This window comes from Schistocerca nitens, chromosome 7 (genome assembly GCF_023898315.1).
Source record: "Schistocerca nitens isolate TAMUIC-IGC-003100 chromosome 7, iqSchNite1.1, whole genome shotgun sequence".
Lineage (NCBI taxonomy): Eukaryota > Metazoa > Arthropoda > Insecta > Orthoptera > Acrididae > Schistocerca > Schistocerca nitens.
Genome location: NC_064620.1, coordinates 177,241,113 through 177,259,291, shown reverse-complemented (window position 1 = coordinate 177,259,291; position 18,179 = coordinate 177,241,113). Strand labels below are relative to the sequence as shown.

Sequence of the window (18,179 nt, the reverse complement as noted above, 5' to 3'; positions counted from 1 at the left end):
GTATACTTTCAAGAGTAAACAAACGTAAAAGTTCTGAAATGTTTGGAAGACACTTTTCCTCTTCTTTCAGTTATCAGACGAGAGGGGAACATATTGTACGACCTTTGTCAAGAACATCCACTACGAATTTTGCTTTTATCATTAACTGCATTATCATTGCATGTTCCTACTTTCTGTTGCCGTATTTCGATTTTCGTAAAATAGTTGTTACCTCGTAACGTCACTTTCACCATTCAGGTGTCAAACGGCACAGCAGGTGGTTGTCTCAACATACACAATTTTGATGCTGACGTGTAAACGACAACGACCACTCACGACATAGCACAAGAATAATACCCCAGGGGCGCTACAGCAGATTCACTTGGCACGAATAGACGATTCAGACAAGAATGTCATTCATGTAAATGATGATTCAGCTGAAGCATATTCCTGATTTTCGTCTGAATGGTGAATTAACCAAAATATCGCTGTTGTTGGCGGATCGAATTCTTGACGGCAACAAATCTATTCAATTCCCATGTGGACCTATTTATTTACGCAATGATTACAATTTTCCATGGCTTCCTGGGTAATCCTACTACAATAAAGTGACATCCGGTTGTTAACACTGTCGCTGTGAACACGCCACGGACTCTGAGGAAACATTCTATGCAAAAATATAGCACATCACTATTACTTACAGAAACAATGATAGAAAAAAGAAAGCTGGACTTCCCAACTGGTAAGAAATTAACATCAGTGAAAGCGAGATTTTCGTGCTGGTATTCTGACTCGTGCTTCAGTGAACTTTGCTACATTCCCTCCTTGCCCGAGCAGTAAGAGAAACTAATCACTTCAAGAGGTCCAACATGTTGGCAACTGTGAATATCGCCAAGAAAATGCAACTGTGTTGCTGTAGCAGCATTTTTTGTTATTACTTGTAAATCACTACACTCGAAGTATAACATGGAACTACTGCGTGATTTGGTTGCCTCCCGGACCCTACAACTTCGCATGGAAAACAATGTCAGGATAGCAAACGTAAACAAAATTGAATATCCATACCTTGGGACGCTGTCCACGAATCCACTGAACCTCAAAGGATTTTACAGCCCACCCCCAATCCTACGGATATGTCCCGAATTCCCCATTTGAAAATCATTGTCCATCGTTGCTTGAATCCGCCATTATTTATCTGCAACGACTCCTTTTCTTTGTTCTAGTGGTTTGTGTTGCTGGTTATTACAGCACAAGTTTTGGGTTCGATTCCGCGTGACTCAGCCTTTTTTTGTGAAGACAAGTGACATGCTGCTTGAAATAAGTAACCAACGGAATTGACAAGCAAGTCTACGCAGTGACGTTATATAGAAAGACTTCCAACAGGCTGTTAGTTGCACAACATTTATTTAGCGAGTGACGAAGCCACTGCAAAATTATACCCTCGGTAGCAGTTTTTATTTGCCTTGTCGCTCTCAGCAATGCTTAAACAACTCTTACACCACAGATAGTGTCGACTTCCACCCAATTCTTGTGAAACTAAGATGCTTCCTGTCTCTAACATGGCCAATAATGCCACAGTGGAAGCATAATAATATCTATCTACATCCGAATCCCGCTCCAGCTACTGCCGGGTCTGGGTGCTGACGAGTCCTCTCCATTTGGCTCGGTCCTCCCACCACTTTTCTTCCTCTACTTGCTGCCAGCTCACACCTCTCCTTTCCACAGATATTCTCACTCCCATTTTCCACCGTGTTCTTGGGCGCCCTCTAGGTCTTTTCCCATCCATCTTTAGTTCTTCCATAATTTTGGGGAGTCTCTGACCATGCATTCTCTTAACATGTCCATACCATCTTAATCTCTTTTTCTCAATTTCTCCTCTCATACTTTCTTGTTTAAGGTGCTTTCTAATCTCTACATTCCTTACTCTGTCCGTTCTTGTTTTACCCTTAACTGCTCTGAGAAATTTCATTTCCCCTGCTTGCAGTCTGCTCCAGTCCCTTTCTGTCATTGTCCGTGTTTCTCCACCATAGGTGACAATAGCGAAGTAATAATTCTCACACTTAAGGAGTTTTGCTTTTTCTGAAACTTCCTTCTTCAAAATCAGGTTTTTTATGGTTTGGTAGAAATTGCCTCCCTTCTGTAACCTCCTATTAATTTCGTTAGTTATTCTTCCATCCCTAGATATTTCACTCCCTAAATAAGTGAAACTTTCTACCACTTTGAGGGGTTCTCCATCCAAGGTAATATTTCCATTGATCCCTTTCTCTCTTCCAAATACCATTACTTCACTGTTATCTTTATTTATTTTTAATCCGTACCTTTTCATTATTTCCTTCCACGCATCGAGTTGTAACTGTACATCTACCTCTTTATTACCCCATATTACCATATCATCTGCAAATGGAAGCATAATAATATGATCTGTAAAAATTAGAGTTAAAATAACATGTTATATAGAAAGTCAGTAAATAACTTCTCACATTCTGGGACGCGAATATTCCGGTAACAACCTCCGGTGAAAGGAAGGAAGACTCGACTCATGGTAATGCATAAATTCCGCCTTCAATTCCTGAATTACTTTAAGTTACGCAGTATGACATTTAGACGCTTTTCGATCCACTTTTATGCTCGAAAGAGCATATGATCCGAACTGTCTAAGTGCATAATTTAAATATTTGTTTTGATGTACATGAAATTACCGTGCCACAATACCGTAGCATGGGGCTACAATAGGGATGGGAAAAACCAACCGGTTAAAACCAATACAAGTATTTTATGGCATTTGTTTTGTTACGTTTCGCTTATAACAGGTGTTTTTCCTGTTTACTGATAACCGAGTATGAAACCGATGTACCAATTTACCATAGCAAATTTCGAACAATTAGAATCTGGTGATTTTTTTCGAATGAAAGAACAAGTTTACTGTTACCAGTCAGTTTATTTACATCCACAACGCGTTTGCAAGGTTTAAATCTTCATCATCAGGCGGATTTACATGTGTCGGTACAGCAAGAACGTGTTGCGTTATTAATTTGAGGTAACCTATGGTACTGTCTAGAGGAGAAAGGAAAAAAAAAACTGTTTCAGAGCATGGTTTTGGGGAGGTTTCTGATTAAAAACTAAACGTATATATAAATATGAAAGTGAAACAACTAAAATAGAATACCTCCAGTGGTGCACAGGCCCCTTTCTCTATCGTAATACATCACAAGTAGAATGAGATACTTTGTATACAAAAATTGTGTCTGGAAACTACTAGTTACAAAGAACATAAAATCTTATAGCAAAACAGAAACATTATTTCACTGTACAAAAAATATATGGCAAAACAGCACTATTATTTCAGAATGAGTTTTAAAGGATTGTGAAGGTCTTTGGTTCAGATGATGCATACAGGCCTTAAAATAAATATTTCGAGTGGTATACAAAACTATTTCTGTGAAGTTTATGTAGTTTAAATTTCATACTCGTTCATACAATCACGTGACATGCTTCAAAACCTTAAGTACAATAATTATGCTGCCAACAGTGGTAAAATTACTAATAAATAACAATTCTGGCTGGTTTTCAGAGATAGAGACTGACAGGATTGCCTGAAACAGAGCTAAGTTTTGGATACTTTAGAGCTACAAGTCTGTTAAGCTTCAATGTGTTCTGTGATATAACCAATGCTGGAGTAACATACTGATACTGTACTAAAGCTTTACAGACATATGTACTCTTAATAGTATAAAGAGATATATGTAATATCAGGCTGACTTGGGGTACATACCTTGGTTTTATTTCGGTATATCTATTGAGTTATTGTTCATTTGAAAAGTATCTAAGGAAATATGCAGATAACTAAATTATTACGTAGAAAATATGAACGGGAGGATGGAGGTAGAGAGAGAAAGGGGGGGGGAGGGGGAGGGAGAGGGAGGGAGGGGGAAGGGGAGGGGGAAGGGGAGGGGGAAGGGGGAAGGGGGGAGGGGAGAGAGAGAGAGAGAGAGAGAGAGAGAGAGAGAGAGAGAGAGAGAGAAATTCAGATACAGAGAGTGAAAGAAGTAATTAGAGGACAGCAAAGTTTTTCAGAGAAGGGGTTTCTTAAAATCAATCTGTTCCAGGTATAAGTTGGAGCAATACTTATGCCTTAAAAGTAAGCAGATAGATATACAGTTTATGCTGTTAGTGCGATGGTATATTTGTAAACGAGACCATTCCATTGTTCATTTAGGGAATGTCACGGTAATATAGCTATTTATGGGAAATATGAGCCATCCAAAGTGGCCGAGCTGTTCTAGGCGCTACAGTCTGGAGCCGCGCGACCGCTACGGTCGCAGGTTCGAATCCTGCATCGGGCATGGATGTGTGTGATGTCCTTAGGTTAGTTAGGTTTAAGTAGTTCTAACTTCTAGGCGACTGATGACCTCGGAAGTTAATGATAGTGTGTTTTAAAGATATCATGCGACAACTCCACAGAATTGATGAAGACAAAACGACGGCGAAACAGACAACTTAGGAGAGAAAAAAGTAAGAGAAAAAAGAGAAGTTGGCGTACCGAGCAAGCGGCAGTCGTAAACGATTGTTTCATTGATTTCATCGTCACATATATGGTGATGAAAACTGCTCAATTTTCAACTGTTTATGGGTCCCAGCAATTTTGAGACGATTGCATGTCATAAACTTTAGGGATGGTTTTCTCAAAAGACCGGGGAGAGGGAGGAAGCAGGATGGGATGGGGGGTGATGTTGATCCAAAATCCCTTATATTCGTACATTTTAGGTTGTGCACGAGCGACCTGCCAAGTAAGAGCCGAATCGGCTGGTCGTGTCTCATACCTTCCCCTTTGAGGTCATTGGAGGCGGAGTGATAGATCAGTTGGAGACAGATGGATGAAAGGAAGACATCATCGACTGGGCCCTTTCTAAGTTTTCATGCCAGTGTTAACACCCTCGTTGCACTCTGTCAGTTCTGCATTAAGCGCCACCAGTATTTATGATCGTTATATTATGACATCTATAATTATCTATGTTTGACAATGCACTTTTTGTGACTGTACACTTTTGATAGTGCCTCGTGGCATAATACAGTTACGTACTTGGAAATGCGATTAAGTCTTCCTGAAACATGTTCTTTTTTTTTAATTTAAATACATCAGGTACTTGGACGAGTGATGCGTCATACCCTCTGTACTGATATCGTAACACAGTTGCGCTATGAATCCACAAAACATATAATCATCCAAACATTCACGTCAAGCTGTTTAAGGAAAATCAGCAACAACTTGACCCAAGTTCAGCGTCCTGAATCGACTGCATCATCTCGCTCGGTTTCATACCATGAACAAGTAAAATAAAGTGAACTGGAGGGTTTCCGTTAAATGGTGTGATTTTCACCTGCTGCTGAGCACCTGGCGATGACTCTCATATCTGGAGGCGAGAACGCGGAACTTGGGGGACCGCAGAAAATTGTCCCCGTCAAGACTGGAAGGCCTCTCGGCATGATCCTTGCGAAGTTGGCCCTGTCATAATAAAGGCTGCGGAGAAGACCTATCTCCCCGCAACAAAACGCACGTGCGAGACGGCAGGTCCTTCTCCCAGCGGCCGCGTCCGACCGTCACGTGTCTGGAGGTGGGCGTCAGGGGCGGGACATCGGCCCCAAAAAGAGAAACACCCGCTGTCGGAGCTGACCAAGAGGAAAAGGAAAAATTCTCCCTCCCACACCCCCCCCTCCGGCGCAGACATTGCCCGCGATTGCATCGTCGGCAAAAGGGATTAGCGAGAATAGGTGGCCAAGGCGGTTGGGGGCTTATGGGAAGTGCCAGTGTAAGGGGATCGCGGGCACACCGCGATTGGCCAGCTGACGCCAACAAACGCGGCCCCAACAATGAGGAGCGCACCAACCAGCGAGCGCGTCGCCGAGCGGTTCGGACCCCCACCCCGGGCCGCTCGCGGCGCGCCAAGAAAAGTTGGCGACGCCGGCGCGTCGGCCACCAGTGTGTGTTGCTGCGCCGCGGAGGAGCGCCGACCAGCCCAGCCGCAGCCACAGCCGCAGCCACAGGACAGCCCCTGCCGCATCTCCAGAGTCACGGCCAGCCGCAGTCAGGTGGGTACCGCGTAGCGCGGCGCAGTGCCAAGGTCGGCCGGAAGCGCAGCGGTCGCTGCCCGCCATCGGCGCACCTGCGCGGCGCCGGCGCCCGTCGCTCCCTCCTCACACGCGCTTCCCTGGCTCTCAGCCCTGCGCAGGGCACTCTCTTCCGTGTTCAGTTCGCCCATACTCGCCCTCCCTATCCTGTCTTTAAGGGTCCAACGCGAAATACATCACGAGGGCAAACCCTACCCCAATACCGACGCTCTAAATTCATCCGCTTGCATTTCTCGACAGTTACACAGGCAGATTATTTTCTGTACACAGCACTGCAACGTTTCGTTGTGTTTCTGAACGGCGTCACAGAACCACGAGAACCTATTCGTAAGACAACTGTTTCGGTCCAGTGGCAATTACTCTACGTATCTATGTCTAGCATACCAAATTCCGATCGTGAAGCCAGAGACTTCAATGCTCGCGTGAGAGACGAACTCTAAATCACTGCGACGTGAGACATGAATATCTCTCGGTGTTCAGCGAATTTCGTCTATGGTAAATGTAGGCACACTGTTCTGAGGACAAAACGTGCATTTTTTCCTTATTTCTGAAGACGATCGTTTATTCCGCGGCGAAACCTGATATACGACATCCTTTTGTTAGTTTTCAACTCTATTACTGTTATAGATTTTTTTCTCTGTTAATGATAAAAAATATCATAACATTGCGCTTTAAAATTTTAGATTTCTCAACTGTCAGTGAATTTTGCAAAACGAAGATCTTGTAAATTAATGGGTAATTCCTTTCATTACCGAGTACAAAATGCTGAAATAATATTTTTCCGTGACACACGAAGGTGATTCACAGCTTCGTAAGTGCTCTGTAAAGTCACGCATTAACAGCCACTTAAAAAGGAAAATTTCTTGTAGGCAAATACTTAGTTGCTTGCAGCTGCAACGCAACGACCTGTCGACGTCTGCTATTGGGGGCTGACGAAAATTGTATAAGGCAATAAATGTATGTGTACGTGACAGTTGCTGTAACTAAAGACAGTTCTGCATTTGACGCCAGGAACCGTCCTACAACCTGATGTAATGTTAAGCCATGACTTGAAGATGATCTTGACCGAAACTGGTCGCCTGTGTGTACATATACATTACAACAGATTTGATTGGTTCCATGACAGCGCTCTTTAAAATTTTACACCCTTTCTTTCACCTACGTTCAGGTTAACTTCCTTAACATCTTCTCGTCTTGACTGAAAGGCTTGTTACAACGCTAGCAATTTTCTCGTAAGCCTCTTCACAGTAGCAGGAAATAGTAATGTATTATGTGAGTTTAAAATAACACCATTCATGCCTGGACCACAACTCCTAATAAAGCAGAGTACACGTAGAGTAACAATTTCGCGTGTACACAATTAAATACGAACTGTACTCAAAACTTAAATTTAATAAATGTGTTGTAACGTGCCGTAATATAACAGATACAGACGCTGCTCGCCAGCAGAAATACAAGGACAAACGTCAATGGGATGAAGTAAACTTTCGTGTAACTTTCGATATGTCATTGTTACCTGAGGACGACGAGACATGGTTCAATCGGTTCGAAGCAAAGTCTTCTTTTACCAAAGCCTCTCTAAGGGTTTCAAACAGCACACGATTGGCCATATCACCTTCTCGTGTACGTATGCCTGTATAGGACAAATTGTAATCGAGTTGACTTCCCCATTTTTTCGAGTTCCGAATCCCATCGATACGTGTTTCCATCATCGCAGCGATCAAAAACTCAATGCACTGTATCACGAGAAAGTCCTTATAGGACTTCCCTTTTTAGCTGTGTAATACTTCGCCATGTTTTCCAGAGTGAGTTTGAATCTCTGTTCAGCCTTACAAAGAACTAAACGAAATTCACTTCCGTGAGTAGAACATACCTTTTCGGAAGTTCTACACCATTTGATAAAAATCGAAAAAGTACAAAGCTTGGATGACCCATTTGTAAGTACGTCTGTATTACAAGGTACTTATTTCAATCACCCATTGTTTTCTACAAGCCAGCAGTAGACATCAACACGAGAAGAAAAACCACACCGAACAAAAAACGTTGAGAAAAGAAAATTTCTTCGACGTTTTTCAGTTCTCATCATTAGGAAAACTTTGAGTGAACAAATTTTACAAATGTTCTTTTTATTTTTCTCGTACACCTGTACACAAACTGTAAAAAATCCTCCACATTGCGAAAAATAAGGATTAACCTCTTTATAAAGCAGAGGTCGTAGTTACATCAGAACATACTTAACTCACATTTGTAGCAACGTTTCACAATAAAAGATACAAACATGTGTACATAAGTACCTCTCGCATTTCGAACATAGTTACTGTTTAAGTTTTGAAACTATTCATGTTTTATACAGCATAAAAGTTTATTTAAATATTGAACGAGTATGTGTTTCAGTAACGTTAAAGTTCTTACTCATAGCTTTTTTTTTTCTTTTAGTTTATATATTTTATAACGTCTTCATTCTTTAGTTCACTGCAGTAGACAGTTAGTGATATTATTCCCCAACCGTTTATTTATTTAAAAAATTCCAGCATCTATGTAGTTACTAAATACTACGCAGAGTCTAAAATTTCTCGAGGTAATTATTTCTGTGCACAATGGCCTATTACAAAATGAGGATCTTAGAATGAGATATAATCACTACGAAAGAGAAGATAATACAAAAAGAATTCTCGGGTTGCCATAAAAATGGTTACCCACACTTTCACTTATCATTACGTTATAAAATAAGCCAATTCAGAACTGATGTTCCCATGAATACAAGAAGCAACTGCACTGAAACGCAAAATAACAAGAACAACTGGTATATATTCATACGTTCCTACATGGAAGTTAATACGAGAGTGAAAGAATCAGTTTCGATCTTGCAGGATTATGTATAACGCTATTCCCCGACGTAACTTAGCAGTGATATTAAACTTGTGCTCTCTCCTCCTTGAAAACCACATCTCCAGTTCTACATCCGCAGGCTATAAAGTCGACTTGCTGAGAACAGGTTTAGCCGGAAATCACCGACGTTTACGCGAAAGTTAGGACGGCAGTTGGATGAAAAGTTATAAGAATGTCTGAGGCTCGCCTGAAGAAAATAATGGACGGATATCTTTCTGAGACTCTTTACTGTAGTAGAGAACTGGTTGAATCGCTAATCACCAGATGCAAAACCGATATCTTCGCTGTAAGATTTGACAAAATTAAATCCCATTTTCAAGCCCATGGAGACTTTTCTCTGCATTGTTTCCCTTAACTAAAGAGTTAAATGATCGTTACTTAAAAACACCTATCATGTTAGATACAGGTATAATTTCACCCTAACACCACCATTCGTTGCGCGAAGTATATTGCTCCAGCACACTGAAGTGCGGTGGCAAAGCCGGAGACTTAAATGGTCGCTTGAGAGATGAACTCTGAAGCAGTGCAATGTAAGACACTATTCGGCCAATTTCGTCTATGACCAATGTAGACAGACTGCTCCGAAATAAGGCGTGGATATTTGTTTTTTCATATATCCTTATTTCTAAATATGATATGTTTATTTTGCGGGGACATCTGGAGAGATTACATTTTGTTCTAATTTCCAACTGTATTACTGCTGTATAACTCTTTTCTCCGCAGATGACGAGGGGAATACCATAACCTTGCGCCGTAAAATTTTAGATAGCTCCAGTCACATTGAACTTTGCAAAAAGGCTGATGTAAATTAAATCAGTGTCAAATTCGCATCATCAGCAAGACTAGAAAGCTGAAATATTACATTTCTATGACACATGAAGACGATGCACAGCTTCGGCGGCGCACTGTAAAAGGGGAAATAAAATGAGAGGATTTCAGGGAGAGAACGGACGAATAATAGCCAGAGTACTTTACCCGCCATTAACAAAAGGAAATTACGGACTATACACCCCCTACACACTGCTAAGTTGAGTCGAAGTGTCGCCTTAACAAGCAGGTCGAAAGCAATTGCAGTAGTGTTGACTACGCCATTACGAAGTAATGACCATGTGGTATGCCACAGCATGAGACACTGGCTATGCCTTTTAGAGTTCAAATTCTGGCTCAACCACACAGATTTGCGCGTTACGTAGTTTTTCGAAATCTCTCCAGAACGCGAGGTCACTTTATGGTTTTTCTTTAAGCTTGCTTAAAACGAGCTAGTGAAACGTATCGTACGACAGCGATATCGACACGCCCTGTTGTACAAAAAGAGAAAAATGGTGAATTCACGTTTATAGCATTTCCCACGCTGCTTAATCTCCCAGTGAGGCAACAACGATTGGCCGCGTTCACTTCTGCCGTCTCATCACTGACAATGACATAACTGCGAGATGATCACATGTAAAAATTGACGGTTTCCGAGGACCGTCGACACTATTTCGACTCTTATCCACAGGGAATATCGGCCGATAAAAACCTATGACTACTTGCAGTTGCTGTACTTAACATTGCTACACTGAAGAGCCAAAGAAACTGATACACCTGACTAATATCGTGTAGGACCCTCACGACCACGCTGAAATGCCGCAACACGACGTGGCATGGACTCGACAAATGTGTGAAGTAGTGCTGGAGAGAACTGACACCATGAATCCTGCAGGGCTTTCCACAAATCCGTAAGAGTTGGAGGGGCTGGAGATCCCTTCTGTACAGCACTTTGCAAGGCATCCCAGATATGCTCAATAATGTTCACGTCTGGGGGGTTTGGCAGCCAGTTGAAGTGTTTGGAAGTGTGGTGTGTGGCATTGTCCTGCTGGAATTGCCCAAGTGCGTCGGAAAGCACAATGGACATGTACGGATGCAGGTGGTCAGACAGGTTGCTTACCTACGTGTTACCTGTCAGAGTTGTATGTAGATGTTTCAGGTGTCCCTTACCGCACCAATTGCACACGCCCCACACCACTACAGAGCTTCCACCAGCTTGAACAGTCCCCTGTTGACACGCAGGGTTCATGGATTCATGATGTTGCCTCCGTACCGGTACACGTCCATTCGCTCGATACAATTTGAAACGAGACTTGTTCGACCAGGCAACATGTTTCTAGTCTCAACAGCCCAATGTCGGTGTTGACGGGCAAAGGCGAGGCGTAAAGCTTTGTGTCGTGCAGTCATCGAGGGTACAAGAGTGGTCCTTCGGCTCCGAAAGCCCATATCGACGATATTTCTCTGAATGATTCGTACGCTCCTGGACATTCACATCTGCCTTGATCTCATCGTCCGAAGTGTAATGATTACCTTTGAGGTCTTTATTGAGTAGAACAAAAATACAAAAATCTCAAGTCGCAAGATCGGAGGAACAACGAAGGTGTGAAATCTGTTCGAAGTTCAGGTTTCGCAGAGGCTCTTCAGTTGCGCGCGAGGTGTGAGGACGAGCGTTGAAGTCTTGCGAGATTATTGGCGCCAGGCCTCTAACACGACAAATTTGACGTCGGAGGTGTTTTAGAGTATCTATGTGTTAAAAAGAACCGTTTCCCGTCGTACCAGATAATCCGTCATATAAATTCGGCGAGCATCCGAAAACACAGTCAATTTCTTTCTTTTTGCGCATAGTTGTGTTCTGAATATTTTCACCTAAGGAGAAGACGGATGTCGACATTCAGCGCTCTGTCTTCGAAAAGAAGTCTTCTCCCCCGCCACGTAGTATTCCAATCGACGCTGTTTGCTCCCTTCTGTAAAAAAGCGTGGTAGTCCACCCGGCAAAGATTTTTCGCTATCCTAATCGTTCAGTAATGAAGCCGACAAAGTCCTTCGATATTCCAATATGGTTTGCGATACGCTTTTGACTGATTCGCCGGTCATTTTGTATCAAATCGTCGCCGAGTTTGCGATGTTTACAGTCTGTGGCAGAGATCAGACGTCCCCTGCGTGTTTCAACAACAGTTATAGCTTCTCCAGACTCGCAACCACGAAATTTTACTACCCGTCGATTTACGGTAGACATATCAACAGCATCGTCACCGTAAAAAGCCTTTAAACGACGATGAAGCTCACTAGGAGTCACAAAATGGCTCTGAGCACTATGGGACTCAACATCTGTGGTCATAAGTCCCCTAGAACTTAGAACTACTTAAACCTAACTAACCTAAGGACATCACACACATCCATGCCCGAGGCAGGATTCGAACCTGCGACCGTAGCAGTCGCGCGGTTCCTGACTGAGCGCCTAGAACCGCTAGACCACCGCGGCCGGTCTTAGGAGTCACATTTTCGCCTATTATAAATTCGGTAACATTCCGCTGTATAACTCGCGTTGAGAGAGCGCTACTTGTCTCCATAACTCCACTACGCAAAATACACTGGATAAACGCGACGCATTCAAACTGGGCATGCTTACAGAGGGGAAGTTAGCTACCACACGCCAGTTGGCGCGTTTCTGAAGGTCCTTTACGTGGCGTTCTACAACCACGCGTGCATTACTTTTCAGCCTCCTCTCGTAATAATTGTAAGTTTATATTCGTTAAACATTCTGTTCGTAATTTTCTAATACAGTTCCGGCAAATGTACATCGGAATAGCCCTGTACTAAGAATCAAACAATGAAATGTCCGAATCACAGCACATTTTCTAAATCACATAAATACGGGACACCTGTAGAACCTCAGCTGTGATTAGTGAACTTGATTCCTTTTTCTTTTTTAGCAAGTCGTATGTTGATCTTTTTTAGCAAGTCGTACGTTGATTGAAATGCTGCTTGACAAGCTTTGCGATTTGAAGAGGGCACAAGGAAATGGAAGGCTCGTAACAAAATCGGGGAGTGAGAGTTTAAATGGCTCTAGTCTGAGGTAAGGCTTCACTGGAACAGGCGCAAAATCAACCTATCTAATACTTCATACTTCGAGGATAATAAATAAATGACGTTTACACTGCTCAACGACAACACCACCATACATACTCAACAGAGCGTTGATCGAGCCCTTGCACTTACTCGTTATTCGTGGTATGGTTTATAGAACACACTCACACATCGTCAAAAGTGGCTGACATCAACTGCCTACGCTCACCTTGTGCAGTTTCGTATATTACTGAGAGGTTATCTCCGAGCGCTGTACCGAAAACACGGAGTTCTGTAGATTACTAAGAGATGATCTCATAACTGTGTTAGATGTCCTGGGACATAGCTAATATCCGTTGGATCTAGTACGCACGAGTGCGGTTCTTAGCATGTCCCCAAAACCACTATCGCACGATTTTGGCTTTGCAGCATGGGTATCTATCCTGATGTAACACGCGTTTCCGATGGGGAAGAAATTAGTTCGTATCTGTTGGCCAATTGCAAATGTTACTGACCATAATATTAGAGGGCTAAGAATGGCACCGGTCAGGTCGCCTGTAAGAAGCCCACTGTGAAACTATGTCCCATAGACTTTAGGTTTATCCGAAGTTCTGCACCTTTGAGAACTATTCAACAGCTAGCCGCGTGTTCTAACGTGAAGCATGTGCTCCAGGGTCTTATTATCATGCATACCAACGGTCTTCGGGTAGTCAGAAAAAGTGGGACACGTGGCACATATTAATTCCAAAACGAAAGAATGACGATGTGCAGTCGGTTCCGTGATCCATATGTTGACGTCTGTACGCAGGGTATCAAGGATCTCACCGAGTAATCGAGGAGCTAACTATTCACCTTCTGTCACTGTGTGACTTTCCGGAAAAGAAACTGCGTACGCGCACGGGTGATACTGCGCCACAGTGCTTTTTGGCAACGTTGAAAGCAAAAGAGAATTGAAATGTCTCTCATTTTCCGTTTTGGCTCTCGTAGCTGACACTGATCATTTTGCGGACCAAAATAACAGAAAATCTATAGTTACACAGGGTCTGTCAGGAGAAATGGTCAGCATTCAAGGATATGACAGGAACGATCATTCGAAGGGAAATAGTCTAAACATGGACTCTAAAATGCATAAAGTAAGAGCTACGAGCACTTGTTCTGTAGAAGAGGTGTATTTCACAGAAGCGGTGATGGACAAGCGCTCATAATTCTTAAGTTATGCAATTTAGAGACCATGTTTACTAGTCTTCCTTCCTTCGAACGATCGTTAATAATAGCAGTAATCGTTTGTTCGCTGATGATGCTACTGTCTACAGTGAAGTATTGTTGCAGGACAATTGCAAAGAAATGCAGAAAGACTTGTAAAAAATTTCCACTTGCCATACTAAAGAGAACTGAAATTCATTAAATGTGGATAAATGCAATATTACGCCTTTAGAAAACAGAAAGAAACCGATAGTATCCGACTTAAAGATTAGAAATCTGTAATATTTCTCACCATTTAAACATTTAGGGGTTAATGATAGGAAGGTATACTAAATGGGAAAAACACACAAAACCAGTATTATTGAGGACTTCGACTGGATGGAACAGCTCCGTGTAAGTCCAGTGCGCACGTAAACAAACCTCATACCACACGACAGGGCAACCACGTCGAATGAATTAGGAGACATAATGCTGGGATTTTAACAGCTCTGTACAGTTCATACGAAAGTGTAACATACTCGTGGACCTTAAATGGCAATATTTGGAAGGATGGCGTCGCAGTACATGCAAAACCCTGATAGGTCCACTTCGAGAACCAGTAGACTGTGCTGCCACCAGCGTATGTGTCGCGAATGAACTATGAGAATAAGAGACGAGAGATTGTTTTCCTCTCGCTCAATTTTCCTTTTTGAATCAGCCGTCTCCTGGCTGCTATGATGCAGCCCGCCACGAATTCGTCTCCTGTGCCAACCTCTCCAAGTACCACATGCAACCTACGCCCTCAATTATTTGCGGGATGCATTCCAATCTCTGTTTTCCTCTATAGATTTTACCTTTTACGGCTCCATCTACTACCACCGAGGTTATTCCATGATGTCTTAACAGACTATCATCCTGTCACCTCTGCTTGTCAGTGTTTCCTGTATGTTCCTTTCCTCTGCGATACTGCGCTAGCCACCTCATTCCTTACCTTGTCAGTCTACCTAATTTTCAACATTCTTCTGTAGAACGACATGTTAAATGCTTCGAGTACCTCCTTGTCCAGTTTTCCCTCAGTTCATGTTTCACTACCATACAATGCTGTGCTTCAAATGTACATTCTCAGAAATTTCTTATTCAAATTAAGATCTATGTTTGATACTATTAGACTTCCCTTGGCCAGGAATACGCGAAAGGAACAAAGCAGAAAATAGCTATACTGGTGCCAAGTACCTACGCCACGCACTATACGTTGGCTGGCGGTGTATGTATGCTGAATCCCATAGTGATTGGATTCTTAAAAATTACACTATACTTCTTACTGCTACCTCAGGAATCATTAAATCCTCTTTGAAACCCTATTAGTCTGAGAAAAGCAGGCTACGACCATTTGGTCAGACCCCCTTGTACATCCAACCCCGTTGCTTTCACACACGCAGAATCGGTTCGCCTGACGGAAGCCCGAGTGAACATACGTCATCCGTTAGCAACAGGAAGAGCGTCATTGACGTTCAGTAGGGCGCGTGCCGAATCTCCAGAAACAGAGCTGGTTACGAGTGGACTGCCTGTCTGTCTCCCCGATGGGACGTGACACGCGGGCCACGATGGCCCCGTTCTCACGACTGTTTCCTGCGCCCGCCAGCCCAAAGTGGAGCGGACGGCGCTGTCTTAGGCCCCGGAAGACGCAACCGGTAATCCCGCAGCGGTTATTCCAGTCATCGGGGGCGGTTGCGTAGTGGCCAGCTATTTAGCCACGAGAGCTCACATGAAGCACCAACAAGAGCATTCGTTCGTACGCAGACAAGTTAGTTCAGCCTCAACTATGCGTTACGAGACCTTCATATGGTTACAGAAATTTTGATAACTTGTCAGAGAGAGAGAGAGAGAGAGAGAGAGAGAGAGAGAGAACGATATGTGGCAACAAAAACCCTTATGCTGATGTATCTCTGCTTCTATTAACACAATGATACTGCCCCAGAATGATGTTCAAGTCTAAAGGAGGGGATCAAAACAACGACGTACGTGTAGTTTTATGGTGGGCCCGAACCAGAACGAGAAGACACGGGACGATAATACCTCTTTCGTGTACAAGACCCATTATGTGGAACTGCGGATTAAGCTGTATTTCGAAATCTAGCATATCAATTCTTTTCTGACTATAATTAACTCAAAGTAATAAAATTTAGCCCAGGCCGACAGAACTTTCAATTTGCTCCATCTATTTAAGCTATTTGGAAGAGTTTAGGCTACAAATTATGCAAAAACTATACTTTTTTAATCATTTCGGTATGCAGTTCCATTGATAAAAAAGTTGACCATTTCTTTTTCTGAAATATCTTTCGTACTGTTAGAAAATTAAAAATGTATTTCGCTACGAATACAATAACCGTCGTAATTCAAAATGTAAAACTACATAATCCATTGTCTATGGTCTGGTTTTATAACTTCAATAAATTTTAAATATTATGAAAATAATAAAACACCGCCTTAGACAATGTAAAGAACAAGTAGATACAGCGCTACACATAGGAATAACATAAGTCAATTATGTATAAAAAGGAAAACAAACATTGGGAAGACCTAAGAAAATGTGACGAGACCAATTCGGAACAGGCCAAAAGGCCAAAGACCTAACGTGCATAATGAATAACAGCAACATGAAAAAAAGAAACTAATTTCTATATTCGGCAGTGTGAGTCCACAACTGTGCGCAAAAGAACAATTGGAAATACTTTGTTGTATTATTTTGATACACCTCACGAATGGCCATTCATATGTAGAATTTGTCTTCCGACTATCTTGTAAAACGGGAGCCGAACAACCAATCCGAACTGCGACGTATGTGAAACCTTGAACATAAATCCTCGCGTGTAACATTTTGTGAACTGCGAGCTGTAGGCCAGATACTCGCATTTTGCAAGAGCGCATCGAACGCCAAAATCAACTGCAACTGCGGCTGAAACGCAAGTGAAACTGTTCATTAAATAATCTCCAAACGTGTGTTAGTAATGACAGTTCTCAGATGCAAGGACGCAATGGGGCTATCTTGGTTATCACTTGTAAGTTTGATTGACGTTCTCACTTTAGTGAAGACAAGTTCTTGGACAGGTAATTAAATGATGTTTCACGGGAAGCAATGTGTTATGGTGTTCATTATTCTCAATACTTCGAACAAGAAAAAAGCGTGCAAACGCGCGCACACACATACACACGCGCGCACGCGCACGCATACACACACACACACACACACACACACACACACACACACACACACACACACACACACCAGAAGGGGGGAAGATGGCGAGAGACTGATACAATTTGTATGGTATTTTGTCGTTGGAGAACTTGCACTCGTAACACGGAAGGAAAAAACATACAAAGCGAGCCTACGCGCAGCAATTAGCAACTAAGCAAAACTATGTGACACCTTAAAAAGTGTAAGAAGCGAGAGTACATTAAGTGCAAAGAAACGATTCATCTCATATATAATGGCCACGACCTATGACAACCATGAAAAAAAAACTAAAAACAAAACGATAGGAACCAGTGGAAAAGAAGAATACGAAATCAGGTCTTTAACATTTCGCAAGACAAAATACGTATATTTTGCTTCAGATGGCTTCCCGGAGCATTGCCCTTACCTCCTGGTACTCCTTATATACGACAGGGTAATTATTTAGTCCATAAAAGAAGCCTTCATGATGAGTACAACTGACAATTAAATACAAATGAAACAGGTTTCTGCGTCAGTCACTCACTTGTTGCTCTACTACACGTTTTGATGGTTCACACCATCATCTTCAGGTGAAGAATTGCGTGGTTACAGTCTTGGTGCTATTGTTACTGCAGAGCACAGAAGTCTTTTCACAGCAGGAAGCCGATTGCAACGTAACCTGTTTTGCACTCTGCCTGCTGCTGTGGACAGGCGCCTATGCTCTGCAGTATCACTGGCAATGCAATTTCGCAACTTCCCACCTGAAGATGATGTTATTACAAGGTGGCTGTCTTCTCCCATAAGCTGTACTACTGTCCTGTCTGGCCTGTTGCGATTTTCCCACACCACATTATAAGATATCCTTTAATTAATGATCAGTTTAAAACTGTCTGTGATTATTCCTTGACCTTGT

General features: G+C 42.5%; 1 protein-coding gene across 1 annotated transcript in view; it reads left to right on the top strand.

The window, feature by feature from the left end:
- Positions 1–6,012: 6,012 nt before the first annotated feature.
- LOC126195525 (uncharacterized) overlaps positions 6,013–18,179 on the top strand; it is a 237,150-nt gene continuing 224,983 nt past the window's right edge. Inside the window, exon 1 of the mRNA XM_049934152.1 lies at positions 6,013–6,066. The gene's annotated coding sequence lies outside the window, so the exon portion shown is untranslated. The remainder of the gene's footprint in view (positions 6,067–18,179) is intronic.